The sequence below is a fragment of the Oculina patagonica genome, chromosome 6 (assembly GCF_052425735.1).
Source record: "Oculina patagonica isolate OP01 chromosome 6, crgOcupat, whole genome shotgun sequence".
NCBI lineage: Eukaryota > Metazoa > Cnidaria > Anthozoa > Scleractinia > Oculinidae > Oculina > Oculina patagonica.
The window spans coordinates 8,973,279-8,992,044 of record NC_135763.1 but is presented as its reverse complement, the minus strand read 5'-3'; the positions used below and the strand labels follow the sequence as shown (position 1 = coordinate 8,992,044).

The 18,766-nt window shown below is 40.1% G+C and overlaps 1 pseudogene across 1 annotated transcript; it reads right to left on the bottom strand.

Annotated features, from left to right (window-relative positions):
• Window positions 1–383: 383 nt before the first annotated feature.
• LOC144657295 (uncharacterized) lies at window positions 384–18,650 on the bottom strand (annotated as a pseudogene). Its single transcript, XR_013571497.1, has 16 exons — window positions 18,219–18,650; window positions 15,588–15,833; window positions 14,218–14,917; window positions 13,255–13,658; window positions 12,836–12,911; window positions 11,976–12,172; window positions 11,484–11,622; window positions 10,810–11,065; window positions 9,026–9,528; window positions 7,976–8,184; window positions 6,239–7,370; window positions 5,698–5,792; window positions 5,189–5,257; window positions 4,030–4,128; window positions 1,389–1,593; window positions 384–888 (listed from the first exon to the last, which is right to left on the bottom strand). The product of XR_013571497.1 is annotated as an uncharacterized LOC144657295 (transcript).
• Between the last annotated feature and the right edge of the window lie 116 nt (window positions 18,651–18,766).

The window sequence follows — 18,766 nt, the reverse complement described above, 5'->3', positions numbered from 1 at the left end:
GCCTTAATAAATGGGACTCCTCTCAGATGTTGAAAAGTGTGAATCAATCTATTTTCTCCGCGCAGTTAGATTTTTTCTTTTTTATTTCACATTTAAGAGTTAAATTTTCTATGATGTTGAAATTGCTTTTAAAATAAGTTGTTTTAACTAGTTTATATGACAAAATTAATCCTCCACGATCCTTTTTTTTATCAAGACCGGAAGATAAAGTAATTAAGGTAACTAGGAACATTTCCTTTCTTAAGGGTAATGAGCTCCAGTTTAGTCTAAAATGTGCTCCGCCTACGTGGGTAAAATTTCGAAATGATCTTAAATAAAGTATTGTATTGTATGGTATTGTATCCATCGAAGGAAGCTATTCATTCAAGGCAGTTCTCGCCGTCAGCCAAGTGTTTCACTGAGGCATTAATTATAATTAAGCTGGGGGATGACTGCCCTAAGACTCAATAGAAGAAACACGGTTGTTTCCAAGTTTTTTGCTTGGTATCCAGGCTGTACGCGCCAAAATGTGAACGACAGTTTTGAAACGATGGCCTAAAAGTGCCAGAAACTGAAGAATAATTATTAACCCGTAGATAATAAGGAAGCCAAGCCCGATAACATCTACACCAAAGACTTTCAGGTCCTTATGCTGTACCAATGTCAGTATAATGATCATCCACAAGGCGTTGCTAACACCAAAAACTAACAGGGTCGTGTTTCTAAGTTCCACGAGTTTTTCTTTGAGCTTGGAAGTCTGGTCAAAAGCACTCAGTTCAGGAATAAGGCATGTTTGGCGTAAACCTTCCCAGAATTCATACTCAATCCCATCGTCTTGGTTGTCTACATCCAGGTACAATAGTGGAAGGCGGTCGAGCTCACGCCGAGTGTGACGAAGTTTGATTTGTCCTGAAAAAAAAAAATAATAACCGACAAGAACAATGTAAGAAGAAATGTTATCGAAATAACAAGTCAACTTGGAATTAAATTTTATTGCCGCATCACCGAAAAAAGTGCATGGAAATGATACTAGAAAGAATTTTTGATAAAGCAATTTCGACGACACTGTCAGTTAAAACTCGCGTCTCGTTGACCTCTTCAAATGATCTCTCTCGCTAGCTCGCTTTCAACGAATTTGAAGCCTTTCTTATCTTCACCAGAGTCTATACGAATTCTCCCTAATGCGACAAGCAGATGTGTCACCTCTCTCGTTCTCTCCGCTTAGTTTGTTGGGCCAGTTGTTGGGATAGTTGATAATGCGCGCTGATGTCGCACGTCTTGTTCCAGTTAAATCTTCTCGACACTCGTTTTTCTGAGTTGAGACAATTGGAATAAAACTAGCTTTTAATTAAATTTTGAACAGACTCATTCCCCTAAGCGCAGACAGTTTTGTATAATATTGTTTATACCTTGATTGGGGTATTGCAGTTTGCGAATGGCAGATAATAGCCTGTTGAAGTGACCTGGTTTGGGGATGCTAAACGTCTCTTTTAGGCCGTCTTTGCTCATGTTTTTCAAATCTTCCAAGTCGCTAGGTTCTGTATATCCACTTGATTCAAACTTAGGCCAATATTCGCCAAGACCATGCTCTTCCAACCAGTCCTGTACGTTTTGCTGTTAACACAAGCAACATAATAGCGATAAAAACAGACTAATTCCCTGACGACTTGGTCTAAGCTATATTCCAAATACTGACTTTATAAATTAATAACTCCGAATCTAAGACCTTATATCCTGTGACAATTTAGTGCTCAAATACAGTTAAATACACAGAAACGCAAATTAATGCTTCCTGGTAAGATCTTTAGTCCTCGAAAGACATTGTCAAACGTGGATATATATTAATAGTATAACAATAGATCTCATTGAATTAAATCCTCACGTCGACCTTATAGATATTAAGAGGGCGTCTCGTTTATTTCCGACCATCGATTTTGGTTCCTATTTAGCCTTATATATTTTTACCCCTCATCTTTTATTTTTTTCCCCACCTCTATTTGCTTCTCTTTTCTCTCCATTTATACTATGCGCTGATCTTCCTATATCTGGGAAAAAGAAATTTTTTTTCCCCTAATATTTTGTCCCTCTCCGTCTTTCGGGCTCATCTTCTCTTTTCTTTTTCTCCGAAATTCTTCGTTTCTTTCATTCCCCCGCCACATCCCTTGGCTTCACTTCTGCCCCATCCTGACCCACTTGTACTATTCCTTCTCCCTGGGGCGCCGCTACCGTCGTCTAAGAGGTTCAAATCATCAAAATCGGAGGTCGGGCCTCTATGCCTCTGCTCGAATATCAGGGCTCGTTTTTTGCTGTGCTATTTTTTTTAGTGCTCTGGGGCTCACCTTTTTTTCTTTGTTTTTTGCGCTCCGCTTCTCGTCTCTTGGTGGCGTCATCTTGTGTGTACTGGGTTCTGCACACTGACGTACCTTTCCCCCTCCTCCCGGCTCTTTGCCCGTCCTTTGCTTTTTCAATTTCTCTATTCTAGTGCTTTTTGGCGGTTTCTTCCGTCTCGTCTCCGCTTGGGCTCTGCTTGGGTCGGCGGTGGTTGCGTGCTTGCGGCAGTTGCACTCTCGTGGCCTAGTTCGACGTGTGCTTAGAGAGAAAACTGACACTTTCGCCTGTTACTGGGCAGTCCTTTGCACGCCCCAACAATCGATCAGGATTGTGTCTGAATGTGTTTGCCTTGGGGGGCAGATCATGGAATTCGCGCGGCGCACACCCTGGCACAGATCTACGAGCGCAATTTTCACGGGACAAAGACATGACATTCATCCCCATTATGTTGAATTTTAGAGAATGTCAATGCACAACGCCTTTTCCTAGAGCGCTACCTTCCGGACTTAACTGTGTGATGAGCATGTGCATTTCCACAAGTTATTAACATTGGGAACTCCCTAGGCCGGCGGCGTATAAAACTTATTATGCATGAACAATTTTAACTCTGATGAGGTAAGAGGACGAATCACTCTACGTTTTTACCACTTTTAACGATTTTAGATAGAAAACAATTTTTATTATAGAATATAAGTCTTTTTTTGTTTATCATTTTTATCTTCTCCTCTTCCTTCCTTTTTTTCTTGGCCGGCTGGCTGCTAAACTTTTTTTCCTGCTACGGATCTTAGAATTTACTTACTTCCCCTTCAATGTCAGCTCACTGATTGTAAAGCTCGTAGGGGACTGGGAACGAATACACAGTTGTAACACAGATGGCCGCGCATATCGTCTCGGCTCACCGTTTACTCTTATATGCGTGGTAACACTAATCTTTAACATGTCCCTGCAAACGTTTTAGAGGAATATGCCCGATCAGCGTCGGTCAGCCCCTTCTTTTATACTTGTTGCGTCGGTCACGCTATGATGTTCTGTCGCGGGCGTGTACCCTACAGCTGGAGGAGCTTTATTCTGAGGATACTGTTCGATGACTGTAAAGGCTGGAACAGACATTCTGCAGGTGGAGCTTAGGGGTTATGGTATGCGATTTTGGTTGTGGATGTTCGTACCTAAATTTTTTTTAGCGGTGTCTGTCTGGTGCGAAATTTTTCTTGTTTTGGGGTCTTGTCTGTTCTTGTGCCACATTTCTCGCTCCCTGGTGGCGGGTCGGACTTCCTGTTAGACATTGTAGTGATAGTAGAACTGGATCTTTGCGATTATTTTTTGGATGCATGTGGTTTCGAGGCGGGTTTGTCTGGTCGCCTTCATGATCCTAATGTAGAATTTTGTGCCCATTTTATTAATTAACTAGGTAGGCTTTAAATCAGCAGACATTCGATTCGACAAAATCGATGGTCGGAAATAAACGAGACGCCCTCTTAAAGTTTTCAACTATAAGCAATTTGATACTCATTAATCTATTCTGTAAGATAATGATACGCAGTTGGATCAGATTTTTTTCAGATGCCCAATAATAAATCAATGACATTTTGGATGTTTCCCATAAGCAATAGTGCTAAGTTTATTTTCGTCATTTCGTACATTTAAAGTATTTTTGAGAAAATAGTTAGTATCAGGTTATTACCACTGCATGTCTTTTTGTCAAATGCAAGGAAAACTTACTGGTATATCCTCTTCGATATCAACTCGAGGAATTTTTCTGATTTCCCGTATAAGCCTCTGGCGATGTCCTCTTGTACGGATGCCAATTAGTTGCAGATCCTAGCAGAAAATATAGCGAAAAATGGGTGTCGTTTATATAAAAGTTGACAAAGATTCTGTCTGGATCTTATCTGCCTCTCTATCTGAGTTCATCAGAGCACAAACACGATTGGAAGACTTACTACGATACATCGCTGGTAAAAAGATGGTTTTGACTGGCCGCGTGGCACGCATGAAATATAACGGAAAGAACAAAAAAATTGCGACCAAGACTTATAAGTGGGGTTTTGGCTGGCTGCGTGGCACGCATGAAAGATAACTGGACTGGGAGAGCAACAATTTGCCTCAAATACTTAGTAGTGGCGTGTCCTCTAAAAGTTGAGGTATGACACTGTGAAATTCAAGATATGGAAAACTGGAGGTTTCGGGAAGGTAATTTACTTCGTCGAACAAAGCTTATATATAACACAGATCTAAACATGTCAAATAGTAAAAATGTAAGGATTTTCTAGATAAAGAGTGGACCTTGATAAAGTAGATGACTTTATCGTCCATGAGACACCCACTCGTGGACTTCACTCACGGGGCTTCCTCCATGATGGGGCAAGTATTGAGCTCTCTTTGTCACCACAGGCGGCCCAGGCGTTGTATACAATGAATATGACATACAGTATAATGTGGCCAATTGCGTAACTCTGGTTCAGCCGTTTGAGACAATGTACGAAAAAGGTTCGAAAATTGCTCTAAATACTACATTTGTAAAGGAACGAAAAAAATGGCTTACAGTGTACCTCTTGTATTTCTTGCAATACTTTGACTTCTCTGTGTTCCTAGGGTGGACCCACTCTAAGAGCACAGAGAAGTCAAAATAATGCAAGAAAACGAAATGCAATTTTCGAAGCATTCTCATACATTGTCTTACGGCTAAAACGTAACGCAGTCGCCAACATCAATATGTCACGTTGATCGAATACAACGTCTGGGCCGCCTGTGTTGTCACGTCAAATCCTTAAAATAAATGTTGTTGCTGTCTAGTCATTGTTAATCCAGTACTTTTCGGCTTGGGAATGCTTTGTTTGATCGTTCAGCTTCGTTTGTTGTTTGTAAAGACAGTACCTACCTTGTCTGTCATTCCAGGTAGGAATCCCGCGGTATCATATCCATGCTCACGAAAATTGGAAGCATAACGCTGTTAAATCAAACCAACTCGTAGTTAAGTAAAAAATAAAGTACAAACGTAGAGTATAACACCGAAAGCTACTAAGTGAAAATTTCTTCTCTTTTGTCCAATTTTGTTTTAGTAAGGTAGTGGCTTGTGTGCTGTGAGTATATAAGCCCAGCCGAGAGAGCAAAGGCGGTGGCAAAGGAAACATCATTATAGGTTACGTACATGATTGAAAAACGAGTGCAAACAAACAAAACAAACCAGGGACCTTCACTTTACAAAGCAATTTTTGTTACTGAGCGCCCGCTGGTACATGTGTAGTTGGAAAAAATTTCCACAGTGTTAAACACAAAAGAAAGTCAGAGGGTTTCCTAACTCGTTTTCCTGACATTAAGAATGCAATTTTATTTTCCGACTATAAATGTAAAATGTAAATATAAATATTTTCACTATAAATGCGTTACCTTGAAATCTCTAATCAACCACTCCTCGACTGGTAAAGAGAGATCGGAATAACAAACATCGTTTTTGAGTGCTGTCAAAGGACGACCATTTTCGTCTAAGAGAAAGAAAAATATAAAATTATGAATGATGTTTATTAAAATAAGGTTGTTTCTGTAAATGGTCTTTTTTATCAATTCTGGTATGAGATCGACTAAAAAAATGCTTAACATCTTGCACGTTGTTTTCATTCTGGATGCTATTTCATAGACATTATGATCCCTTTCCGATTTCTGTATAGCCTGCGTAGCTGGCGGTATTGTTGGGTTTTAAAGCGCCCACCAGTAAGCGGCGAAGCCGCGACAACGAGTGGCTTGGGGAGGAGGAGTTGAAGTCACTCGCGGCTGCGCCGCTCGTTGTCGCGGCTTCGCCGCTTGCTAGTGGGCACTTAAAAACCCAACAATACCGCCAGCTACGCAGGCTAACTTCTGTAATAAATGCCGCTAGTTTTAGTGCCATAGCTATAAATCCGTCTGTCGTTTTTCTACATCTTTAATACTTTACCCAAGGCTCGAAGTGAAAGGTTCGATCCAAACTTGAATGTCAGCTCAGCCGATTTTCTCTTCAGCTGCGGTTCGCCTCTTTCATGTTGATCCGTTTCTGCCTCGAACATTGATGCTGAGGATGTGATAAGTCTTGAAACCGTGAGTGGGACAGATCTTTTCCGTTTTTGCTTTTGTTCTTGCATTTCTTCATTGCTGATTGCTTGACTTACATAGCGTTTGCGTCCCATTGCTTCTTCTTTAACTGGTGATGTTGATGAGTCATCCCTTGCTGACCAGGTATTTGATGGGATTCCTGTGCTCGAAACACTTCCATCCAACCATCTTCCTTCCGCACTTGTCTTTGATACAAACACTTCATTTTCCAAGCCGACACGTTGGTTTCCAGTCGACCTGATTGTATCTGTTTCGTTACATATTGGACCGGGGCAATGTTTAATTTTGCAATCATTATCATCATCGGCATCGCCTGATGAGCATCTTATGGAATCTGCAATAGGTTGTGTGAATAACGATTTCTTGCCCTCACTAGCACCAGTTGAGTACCTAGGAGTTTCGTGCTCGTGTTCGTGTTGGAAAGAAGCTTTATCTGAGGAGGTATTAGCGAAGTCCATTTCGTACACGTAAGGTGGTTTATCCTCCAGTTCCACCTCTTCATCGACGTTTACTTTCTGGAGTGACAAGTTCTGCCCGAATGAACCTGCAAAAGGTTCAATGGATTCACCTTGTGATACTTCATGGAACACGCTATTTGAAGAGTTTTCTGCAATAATTTCTCCAGTTGAAAACTTCCTAGCTTCTTTTGACCCAATCTTACTAGGCGCTGTAGCCGAAGATTTTCCTGGAAGTTCCTGTGCAGAATGCACAACAATGGTAGGAAACTGATAATTTATGTTTGCATCGTCCACGGCATCACCACCAGTTTGTTGAGTACTTCCACTAAATGCATTAGCCACCGGGTTCTTGGTGCTGTTCTTTTCTGGTCTTGTCGCCTCAAAATTAACATGGCTTACATGATTTTCTTCAGTTGGAAGGTGTAGAACTTCTGTGGTTTCTGTCTTGATGAAGACTTCTCCTTTTGCAGTAAATGCCGTTATCTCTTTGTTTCCTTTTTCGTCTGATGATTCGGTGATCTATAATCAATACAAGATAGATGAATGATGGGACTCGATAAGGTAATCCAAATGGCAATGATTTTTAGAAACTCTAATTCTAGAGACTTTGAGACGACAATACTGCTTAACTTGGAGGCTAAACGCGGGGGGAAATATATTATGTATTGTACTTAGACGCATAGCCAAGATGCCCAGTACGAAGTATTATCTGTCAAACCATTGAAATAAGAGATTAATAGTTCGATTCTTGCACAAGGTGCCTCACGCTAAATTGGGGGACGAAAAAAAAGATAATGCCACCTGGTATCGACGCGCCTTTTTCTTGCAGCGGTCATTTGAAATTTTAAATACGCGGTCTGCTGTTAGGAGGCCTGGAGCCTATTCGCCAATTATCGATTTATATCATCAGCTGGCGATCAAACGTGTTGACAGTGCGCTAAAGCTAACATATCTAGTTCTGCCTGCTAAATGAGCAAAAACTTTCAGCTATGCTTATGATAAATAAGCAGTTTTAAATCCACCAGAGTCGTTGAAGACACATGACACTCTCGTCGGTTCGGTTCCATAAAAAAAATAATACTTTGTAGAAATTACGTGTGTGAACCAAACAACCCGAAGCTAACCTTGCTGGACGAATTAGTGAGTTCTGTTTTAATGCTGGTTCTGCTTTCGACGATGCTTCCACGTTTGGCCTGGCTTGCTGCATGTGTCCATTGACCAGATTCTTCCCCAATTTGATAACCTTGACAACATCTGCAAATTTTCTTTAAAAGATTCGCTATTGGTTTGTACCAGTCCTCGCCTTCGGATGCAGATTTCTCTTCTCTTGTTCCTAATACCGAGTAAAACGTGTAAATTCATACATATTTGTCTCATTGAGCGCACATATACCACGTATAAGACAAAACATGGCATAAAATGTAACTTTAAACAGGTTCCTTATAAGTTGACGTTTGACATTTTATATGCTCAGCCATTTATAAATATCTATTTGAAATTCTGAATCACTTCGACGATTGTAAAGCTTGAGTCAACAGCAAAATCTGTGTTAAATACCGGTAAGTAGTTTTAGCAAACCATAGAAAGAACGACCGCTATCAGTCGAAAATCATTCAATAAAACACCCCTCTGTAACAGACCTGGTGACCCTGATTTTCCCCGGTTCCCGCAGGGCTCACAGTGCTCCCGGGGGTGATGATTCTCCATTGTGCAACTGTGGCCAGTTGCAATCTTAGCGGGGTTTCGTCCTCGCCCGTGTCGTCTGGGCGTGTGCCCGTCGTTTCACTGTCGCCACTCCTCTTGTTCCTCTCCCGGAGTGGCGGGGCACGCCGTGGTCCCCGTGGTTCTTGTTCGACAGTGAATTCCCCACTGTCCGCATTATGCAATATGTCGCGGGCAACGAGTGCCCTACTCTGGTTGTCACCCTGACGACTTCCTACAGTCGAGCTCACAAGCGCAAGGATTTTATTTTTATTTTAATAATCGCGAGATGGTGATTCCACCAGGTAAAATTTTCACCGGGGAGAAAATCGACCAGGGATTTTTCAGATATCACCAGGTAGCAGGGAGCTCAAATTTCCACCAGGGAGGGCAAAATAACCCACCAGGTCGGTTCCACCAGGTCTGTTACAGAGGGGTGTAATAAAAATTGATATTTATTACTATTTACGTACCCCACGATCGGTCCGTTAAATTGCAAAGAGAATATATTGTAAGTAGCAGATAGCCGGAGGGTAGGCACAGCAGATACCAAATTCCATGCAACAAACACGTGAACTCATTTGGGTGCAACAGGGCAGCGGCAATAAAGATCCCGGATAATCCAGCCAAGTATAAAGTGCTGACTCCAGCCGGCAAGTGCTGTTCCAAAGTCTTGGGTGCGGCTGAGGCGGTCGTGTTTGGTCCTAGTGTTGGCATCGTTGTAGAAGCAGCAGGTCTTTCTTTCAACTCGTTTGAAATTTGAACAGCTACGCCAATAAATACAATGCACATGATAACAGCAAAAACAAACGTCAGTAGTTTGGACACCCTTAGCTGGAACTTTTGTGACGTGAAGAGGCATACTAAAGTATAAGCGACGACTACCAGGCTGATAAGGACTACAGTGGTTATTTCGTTGACGGCGAGGCCCGAAAACATCATTCCACCCACTATGACTAAAATGACTGTAGATGGTCTGAAAGAAAACCTGGAATTAGTTTTAGTTTTGGTTGAATACAATAACAAAACAAATTAAATTACTCAATCATATATTTTGCACTGTGGGTTTTGGCTTAATAGAGAATGAAGATGTATAAACAAAATTTGCTACGAAATTGAATGGAAAATTGTTTTAAATGCACAGATCTCCATGGAAATCGAGTAAATAATGGCAGAGAAATAAAGACTTCTTCTAGCGCTGTTTTCTGGAAAGATATTTTGGGCTGATAGAGGCGTCTTTAAAGAGTTTTAAGTCAAAGGGAATTTGCCTGGTCTTCGTCAAATTTTGAGAGGTGGTAAATTGACATATTATCAAACCAACACCTTCAAAATTCCAATATTGCGGTTTCCAACATCAATCCGTATTACAAATGCTCATGGCTCAGTATTTGCGAAACTCGTACGATGAAGCTCTGCTTGTACAGTTTTGCTTCGTATAAGAAACCTTTTGAAAGAGCCCACTCGTCCTGCGATTCCGATCACCTTGAGCGACAAATCACAGCCACTGAACAGCTGCTATGGCCTAATGGTTTTCTGGACGGTCCGGGTTATAGCCCTGACCGGGTTCGAACATCTTAGAGACATTTTTCAGTAAAATAGATCATATAATTTTGAATCCCAAGCAGTTATCAATTTCAATCTTGATTGTGCAATTAATGAACTTCACTGACTATTATATTAATATGAGAGACAAATTATTATCAAATTCTTGATCACTGATTATTTGATTAGTTTTGTTTCATGACTTTTTATTGTAATTATTACTATTATATATTACCTTATGCTTTTGCAATACTGTAATGTTTTATGGTCATGCAAATAATGCTCAAATGTTGTTGTTGTTGTTGTTGTTGTTGTGGTTGTGTTCTTGGGCAAGACACTGTACTCTCACTGACTCGTCCCCAGTCGTCTTTTGAGTCCGTCTTGAGTCAACTGCTGAACACGGGACGAGTCGGGTACTCTCATTTTGCTTTTCTCCACCCAAAAGTATAAACTGGTACCAGCAAAATAATGTTTGGGGAAACCCTGCCATGGACTGGCGACCCATCTTTGGGGGGGGGGGGGGGGGGGGGGGAAGGAGGAGTACAAATACTCCCAGTCACTAAATGCTACATGCATAAGCTGGTATAAGCTCCGTTGATATGGGCCACTTGGCTCGACGCAGACTTTACCTTTATGTTTGCAGCCGCTATCGGTGCAAAGAAAGGAAGAAAGAGAGATAAAATAAGTCGTCACCTAAATTTGAGGCTGTACTCACCCAATGACAGTGGAGCAGACAAGGAACGTTTGGTAAAGGATAAAAAGAAAAGAAATGTGTTCGTTATTCTTTAAAATCCGTTTCCATTCACTGACAAGGAGAACAAGGTTTGCCAGCGTCGATGGCGTCCAACGCCGTCTTTGTTTGTATAGCTCGTCAAAGCTTTCTGGGCAGTAAGTACTGTCTTCTGCGGCTGCGCAGTACGTCAGTCGCCAGCCTCGTTGAATCATCAGTGTACACATCCAGCGATCCTCCCCTTATAAAGTAATAACGTATAGAAATCATTTCAAACGGGTCGATTTTAAGTCAGTCAGATCTACAACACGCACACATATATCTTTACCAGGTATATGGGTAGGTAGTTGAGTAATGCTTCTTTTCTTCTTTTAGTATAGCTAAAATGCCATACGTGAGGCTTACATCCTTTTGGACACTAAATAGACGCACGCAAGTAAAGCTTACGCCTAGGTTTATATGCCTTATGAGTTCTCGCCTAACTTCAAAATGACAAATATACTCTACATTACCCAAACTATAATCGTATATTAATACGTACCTTATGTGACAGAAGCTCTTATTTAGTTTGGACATTCCACTTTTAAAAAGGCATTGTGACAAGGTTTGGAAAAAGAGTGCACCTGATCTTGCCAAAGTGCTAATTCGAGGACACTCACCCATATCTTTGGTCAGGAATTCAAAAGCGTGGTCCACATTGGTAGCATAAGTTGGTAACACCTCCCTAACGGCCTGACACCTGTATAGACTGAAACATCCGGGACTGCACAGCACTGAACCAAGCATGTGATTTGCCACCTAAAACAAAATATATCAAAATATATCAAGTTGAAAATCATCAAAAAAGACAACAGTTCTACGAAAAATGAAGATGAAAGTGATGAAGATCCGCCACGAATTAAATAGAAATGTAAATTTGAAAACGTATATTTCCGATGTTCAATGTTGGTGTTATCTTGCATTTTCTTCTGTTTAAGACCATGAACATGAAGACAAGCATATCGTTTTAACAATATCGTCTTTATGTTTATTTTTATCAATAGCTTTCAAAAGGGCTACCCGACTGAAAAAATATAATATTTACGCTATTATTTTATTCTACTTTTTGATCTATCAAATCTCATTTTCTTGAAAGCAAAACCGCTGCTAACCTTCTGAAACCAGTGTCCAAGTGCATAGTCAAAGATTTGGTACCAGACGACAGGTCCATTACCCAGGGGGTGGGTGCGAGCACACACTGCACCAGTTCGGGGGTCCTCAATAATCTGATCTATTAGTGCCTCGACAGATTCATGGGTAAACTTGACGTCGGCGTCCGTTGTCAAGATGAAGGACTGTTCATCTTTCACTGGAATGTAAAATATTGGCATTTTCTGTTTACACGTTTAGAGTTAGATCCTGTTTGAATTAGTATAAGGTTTATCTTTTAGGGTAGCTTGTGTTAATTGGCTTTTTCATGTTCTTTTAGGGGAAGTGTGGTCAATTAACTCTTTTTCGACCGAAATTAACGTTTGTTGAAGACTTTTTTAGCCATTTTAACTAAATCAGCTGAAAAGTTTTTACAAAAGAACAGCAAAACAGTTTTCAGATCCAACAAATCTGAAACTTTTGTTTTAAGAAAACAAAGAAGACATCTGTTGTAGGTTTTAGTGAATCTACAACCCCTCCCCTTTAAGGAAAGTTAGCGACCCTTTCAACCATAAACAGGTAAAATGCGTTCTGTCAAGACAACAAAAAGGGTTGTCAATATACTGGACCCAATACAACAACCACTACATGTAGAAGGGCTTCGTGGAACTGCCCCCGCCCTCGGAAGTTATCGACACTTAACATGATAAACATTTGCAGAAGCGTCCTGTAAAGAAACGTCAACCAAGCCAACCAAAAATGGTTGCCACTGGACTCAATAACACAACTTTAGATTCAAACTCACTATATTAAAATCGTTAGTACAAAAAGAAAGAACGCGACTGACTAAAGCTAAGTGTCAGCAGTCATTCAGAATTCTTACCTCCAAGAAGACGTTGTTTATAATCCAAGACATAGGACATGTACATCACCTGGCTCCAGCGCTTTTTGTTCTTCACCTGCAGAGGGACGAAATTTTAAATTGATGAATACCGTCTAACTAATGTTGCTAACTTAGTTATAATTCTACGATAAGGAACTACTGCACCCCATTTTCAATAAATTTATCTATTTTTGTGCAGCATTCCTTGACAATGAAATAAGAAATGACATGTTCCAGTTATGCTTCTCTACACAAAATGATGCTGCTAAAACGACTTTAAGAAATGAAAAAGGATGTAGTAACATGTCAAAACTCTTACCCGAGACTAAGTGTCTAAGCTTCCATGGTAAACTTTGTGTCTAAACGGGTCTCCAGTAAGAATTATTTGAGAGACCATGGGAACATTTTTGTTCTGTTACCTTAGCATTGTCTTTCAAGTGAATGGTAAAGTCCATTCCACCCGGAAGTCTCCATTTAAGCTGCATGCCATATGGTGTCTTCATCTTGGTGCATTCACTGAGATGCACTTTTAACGTCTTTTCCACCAGTGAAGCCAACTTCAGCGCATAATTGTTAAGTACTTCTACCCTGACGCATCCGTCAAAGAACACGTGTGACTCAAACTGGCGCCCAGTTTTGCCGGTGTTCATGTCAACGTCATGAATTGAGCGAAGAAGTTGTTCCATTTCATAATCTTCCTCGTGATACATTGTCGTGCAGATGAATACTTTGATATCACGTAAAAGGTCTTGTTGTGTGATGTGCTCCTCATCCGACGCTTCATTGCGTCTGTTCAATAATAGATATTGCTCAAGGCAGATACCTAAGGTTCAGATAATTGCATCATCAGTAACATCTTTTAGAGCGTAGCTGTTTTTATTGGACAATATCTTAACACATGCATGTGGTAATGTAGAAATCCTAAATCAATTAGATTGTTAGTATGCTTATGAGTTATATTCCTGATGAAATGATTCAAAGTTGCAAAACATGTAAAACACTTGAACAGAACTTCAGAAGTATAGCTACACTAGTACTGAAATGAATGCAAAAATGGGTGAACTGTTAATAAAACAGGTATGTATGCAAACAAACAGTTGGCGCCACCAAAGCCTGATTTTCGGCTACCGCCTCTTATTAATCACGAGCCCATCGTAACTTACACTGGCACTTTTTCAAGGTAACCGGATAAAAAAATCATTTGCAATAGTTTATTCGCCTTACTGCAAATATTAAGTGTCCTGCCATTGCCTACTTCATCTAGTCAATATTGAACTGTAGACATTTGAGTCTAGAGTACAACGCACTGACCATAAAACGCTCGCCAAAACCCCATACTGCACATTTTTAAATTAAAAATCTAACTGATTAACAAGGAATACCGTTATAATCTGGAATCCAGAAAAGGTCATGCGCTTTGGCCATAATCATTCCTTCTCCTTTCCAGACGTAGTACGTGGTCGAGAAGAACTGTGCCAACCACAGAAGCGTTCCTGCTGCGAGTATGTAGGCCTGGTTCTCTGATGTACAAGGTAAGGGAAGTGTGTCTGTCTCACATATCCCTGTGACGTGTGTCATAAAAATAACGATTGGTGTTGCCAGCGTTAAAGGAAGAGCATATCCAATCCGCTGCAGGCAAAGTGAGCAGGCGAGCCAACCAAAGTGGTAACCAAAGAAACTAGCAAAAACATGAAGCATAAAATACACGAATGACGGATTAGATACATTTATGGCTCTTAATCCAACAGAAATGTTGTGCAGCTCGGCAATGCTATACACCTTGGTGAACATGACTGCTAGCTATAGGGCGTGAGAATGATTTTCCACAGTGAGGAAATAATGGCTGCTTTCCCGCGGGCTGTTCTTCGTTTAGCAGGCTGCTCCTTCACTGACACCTTGCTCTGTTTGATTGTTATAGCTTGAGAACTCTGAAACAGAAGTCCCCGCGCTAGATTCATGCAAGCGGTTGGAACTTTGGTGTTTGCTTTTTATTTGATGTTTCCTCAACTTAGGTGACCAAGCGATAGATAGAAGGATGAAGGCGATCGGCATTCCAATCTGTGCAAACATATCCATGGGTGTCTTAAAAGAAAGTAACAATTGCATTTTATACTCTGTTGAAAATATCACCTTGAATAGTCGCCTATATAAAGAAAATGAAGTAAAACGTAATTAAATGCACCGTTTGATGTTCCTTTGAACGTATCACAAAACAAATGATAAATAAAACTACCAAACAACAAGTTTCCAATTCTTAGAACTACCAAAGCTAAAGGTTTAACTAGTACGCAACTGAGGCATTAATGTTCCTTGGGGCTAAGAAAAGACCCTAAATATTAAGGATATGCTAAGAAAAAAGTACGCAAGTGTGAATGAGTTCAGTTGTTTTCAAGCTGATTTGATAATGACAAATCCAACCTGGAACTAAGCTTGTCATGACTCGACAGTCGTGAACGCTTGCATTCACAATTTGAATGCGTTTACCCTTTTTCAGATTGGAAAAAAAAATTGACATTTTAGGAGCATTTCCTTTGGCCAATATCATTTTAAAAAATAAAAAACCTTCAAATAAGAGTGGAAAAGGTTAATCATGCATAATGCCAAATTAAACTAGTTCAAAACCGATGTTCATGTGGCCTTAGAAAACATTTTTACTACGTCATTCTTAGAATCTGAAATAAAGACCTTCAGGGAAATTTCACTAGAAGAAATTATTTAGTAAAAAACCATGACAGGCCAGTTTGGCGTTTACCTTCCAAGACAACAGGGCAATACCAAGTACAGCAATAATAGCAGACGTTGCAAATTTGAAGACATGTAACTTTCCACTCATGGTGTTGCACCGTGACCTTGATTTGATTGCTTGCCATATCGCGGGAACCACAGGTAAACTGCACATGAGTAGTACAATTGCGCTTGGGTTTATTGGTAGAACTGTCAGCCCGACTATGGTTATATAACAAAGGGAAATAGTTTCCAGGAACCCGCCAATCAGAATCTGCAATTATAAATCAAAAACGGATTAATAGAAGCAACGCAAAGCAAGGAAACAATAACAACATGACCTATAACCTGATTTCTAGAATTACGTGTGTGCAGTGGAATTTGAGAATTGGCTAGCCATTCCTTCAATTAGAAAATAGATAGCCAGTCTCGATTTCGTGCCAGTGTTAGGTTTAATTTCTAGAATTGACGCTTTTTCTGACGCATTCAGGTCTTTCTAAAAAGGTAGCTGGGAAGGTTTCTAATCCACATGACTGTGAGAGTTTATAATAGGGCGTCGTACGTTCCGTAAACCGCCATATTTTGCTTTTTCCTGGACCGCAAAAAGCTTTCGTTTTCTCCTAAAAACCGAAACCGTCAAAATTTCTTGACCGTAAACCGCCAGAAAAATAAGAATGTACCTGCAAAGCGACAATCAAAACTAATGATAAAAAACCGCCAGGCCCTCGACTGTGTGCATGGCTTGATAGATCTGAGATGGAAGGTAATTTCTAATGAGTTGCATAATTTACACTCGCATGCAAGGGCTAGACAGAACGCCAGCACTAGCACAGAGTATATTGATCGAGTAAACCGAGAAAAGAGTAAAACAATGAAGAGGTGTCCTGTGGGAGTCATTTGTAATCATGCTGCTTTGCTCTCCCCCCCCCCCCCCCCCCCCCCCTTAACTGAAAAAGTGAAAAGCGGCTAGTGAAAAGCCTGCCAATCCAACGCCAAAAGTGTTTTTCCAAGTGATTAATCTACCCTTGAAAGAAATAATAAAAGAGAAAAGTTCATAAAACGACCGCAACTGCAATTAACAAATTTAACATATTTTGTCAGCATTTTGTCACGAGTTAATTGGCATGAATGGCTGTTACGTAATGGTCGCTCTGCTTGATCCTGTAAACTACTTGACAAGTAATAATTTCTGAAATAATGAGGACAAAAAGATCAAGAGGATATTGGAGCACAAATTTTTCACGGCTGCACATGTTAAAATAAACATTTTGACTCTTATTTAGTTTATACTTTCTTTTCCGGCTTCTTGTCGTTGTCAATCTGGAGTTAGAAATTCAAGGCAAGTCGAGACGTTCTTCAGACAACTTTATATCCACATAAACTTTATATCTCAGTTGAGAAACTTTTCCCAAAAGATGTCTTTAAGAGATTAATAACGTCGTCATCGCGTGTAAGGCCAGATAAGACACACCGCACTATTGAAACTCATGATATTTGAAAAGCCTTTGATATCGCTTCGGTTACCTTGTCATAGTCTATAAGCTCAGCAGCAAATTTATCTGTGATATTTGTCCAACTGTACGTAAACGATTGGATTATTCATTTATGGCCAGCTTTTTCTAATGAACTAAGATAACTGCGCCTTGCATGCGAGCATTAATAATTTATAATAATCGCCATATTTGCTTTTATTGTTTGCTAAATTGCATTCCTGAATATCCATAACTTCAGCCATAATTACTGATATTTGCCTAGTGTCTAAAAGCATGATACAGCTATATTCGAGAAAACTCAGTACACCTCATGCACCTTGTGTTAAATGTGATTTCATTTCACTCTGCCGTAACAGTAGATATCCTCATAGTACAAGATCTAAACCAAAACAACCTGGAACTTTTTAAAGTTTTCTGTGACACTGACAGCTTTCTTTTCATCGTAAGACTTTTGTAAAGATTCCAGCTCATTCAGTCGTAAAAATTAATTATTCTCTCTATATTGGCTCTCCCGACACTTGAGGTCTATGTGGCTTTCACGAAAGATGCTGCCTATTTCCATGGCCGACATCTTTTTCTTAAATTTTTCCAAGTTAGCACCGTATAGCAATCATAACGACCAGAATATGAGTCTTACGACAAAATGTGTTTGCTTAACTCAGCAGAAATTTCACCTGTGATATTTGTACAATTTGATTAAAAGTTTTAGGTTAACTTTTTATTCGTCTGACCGAGCTGTCCTCAGTTATTCAATTTTTTGCTTTGATTAAGTTCAGCAATCAGACAAACAGCCCGTCAAAGCAAACAGTGAACAAACAAACAACAAAACTAAAAGACAAGCGAACAAACTAACATAAATTATACATGTCATTGTCCTACTTTTTTTTCCGTTAAATCTTTGTTGCTCAGACACATTGTTAAAAGAATTAAGCTAAGCCAAAACTAAAAATTGAACTAACAAAAAGCCAATATTTACTACGCTGTGATCCTTGCCTTTTTTAAAAATGCAGTTCAAAACGTAAGTATACGGAAAATATGTAGTTCTTACTAGGAGGACATATACTGTTCACGCCATGTTAAGCGGCGCGCAACAGACGAAATCCATTCATTCCGTCGACAAAACCACTTAACAGGAAAAACGTAACAGAAAACTTAACAGGACTTACCAAAATAAATCCTTGCTTAGTTGGCCATGGACGACTTTTCCTTCTCAGACTAGTCCAAGTTGCGTAAACGAAAGACACGGCTTGAGGAATCATTAAAATCAGCACAAGCATTAATATCAAGGCTTGTTTGCTTGTCTCTGCAGAAACCTCTTTTGATACACTTGTCTGATTTTGATTTAAATTTTTGAACTGCTGTCCTAGAACCAGCAACGAAATCTTACTGGACACAGCGCAAAACACGACAATCACGAAAAGAAACAAGGCAGTCATCCATTTCAAGACGCTGAGAAACGCGTCAAAAAACTGACCATTTTCAATTTTGTTGCTCACATTTGAAATCGACGATTCAGTTCTCTCAACCGTGTACCGTCTTCGGTTATGATCAGATGACGACCGAGCAAAATTTTCGTAGTTGCTGATCTTTCGAGACATTTTGAAGCATGTCTTGCATAAGTCTCATCTGTGCAGCAAAGGTATTTAACGCGCACAAGGTGTATTCATAAGGTGATAATACTTCCCTGTTATGGGTCGACGCTTTTAGACCACTG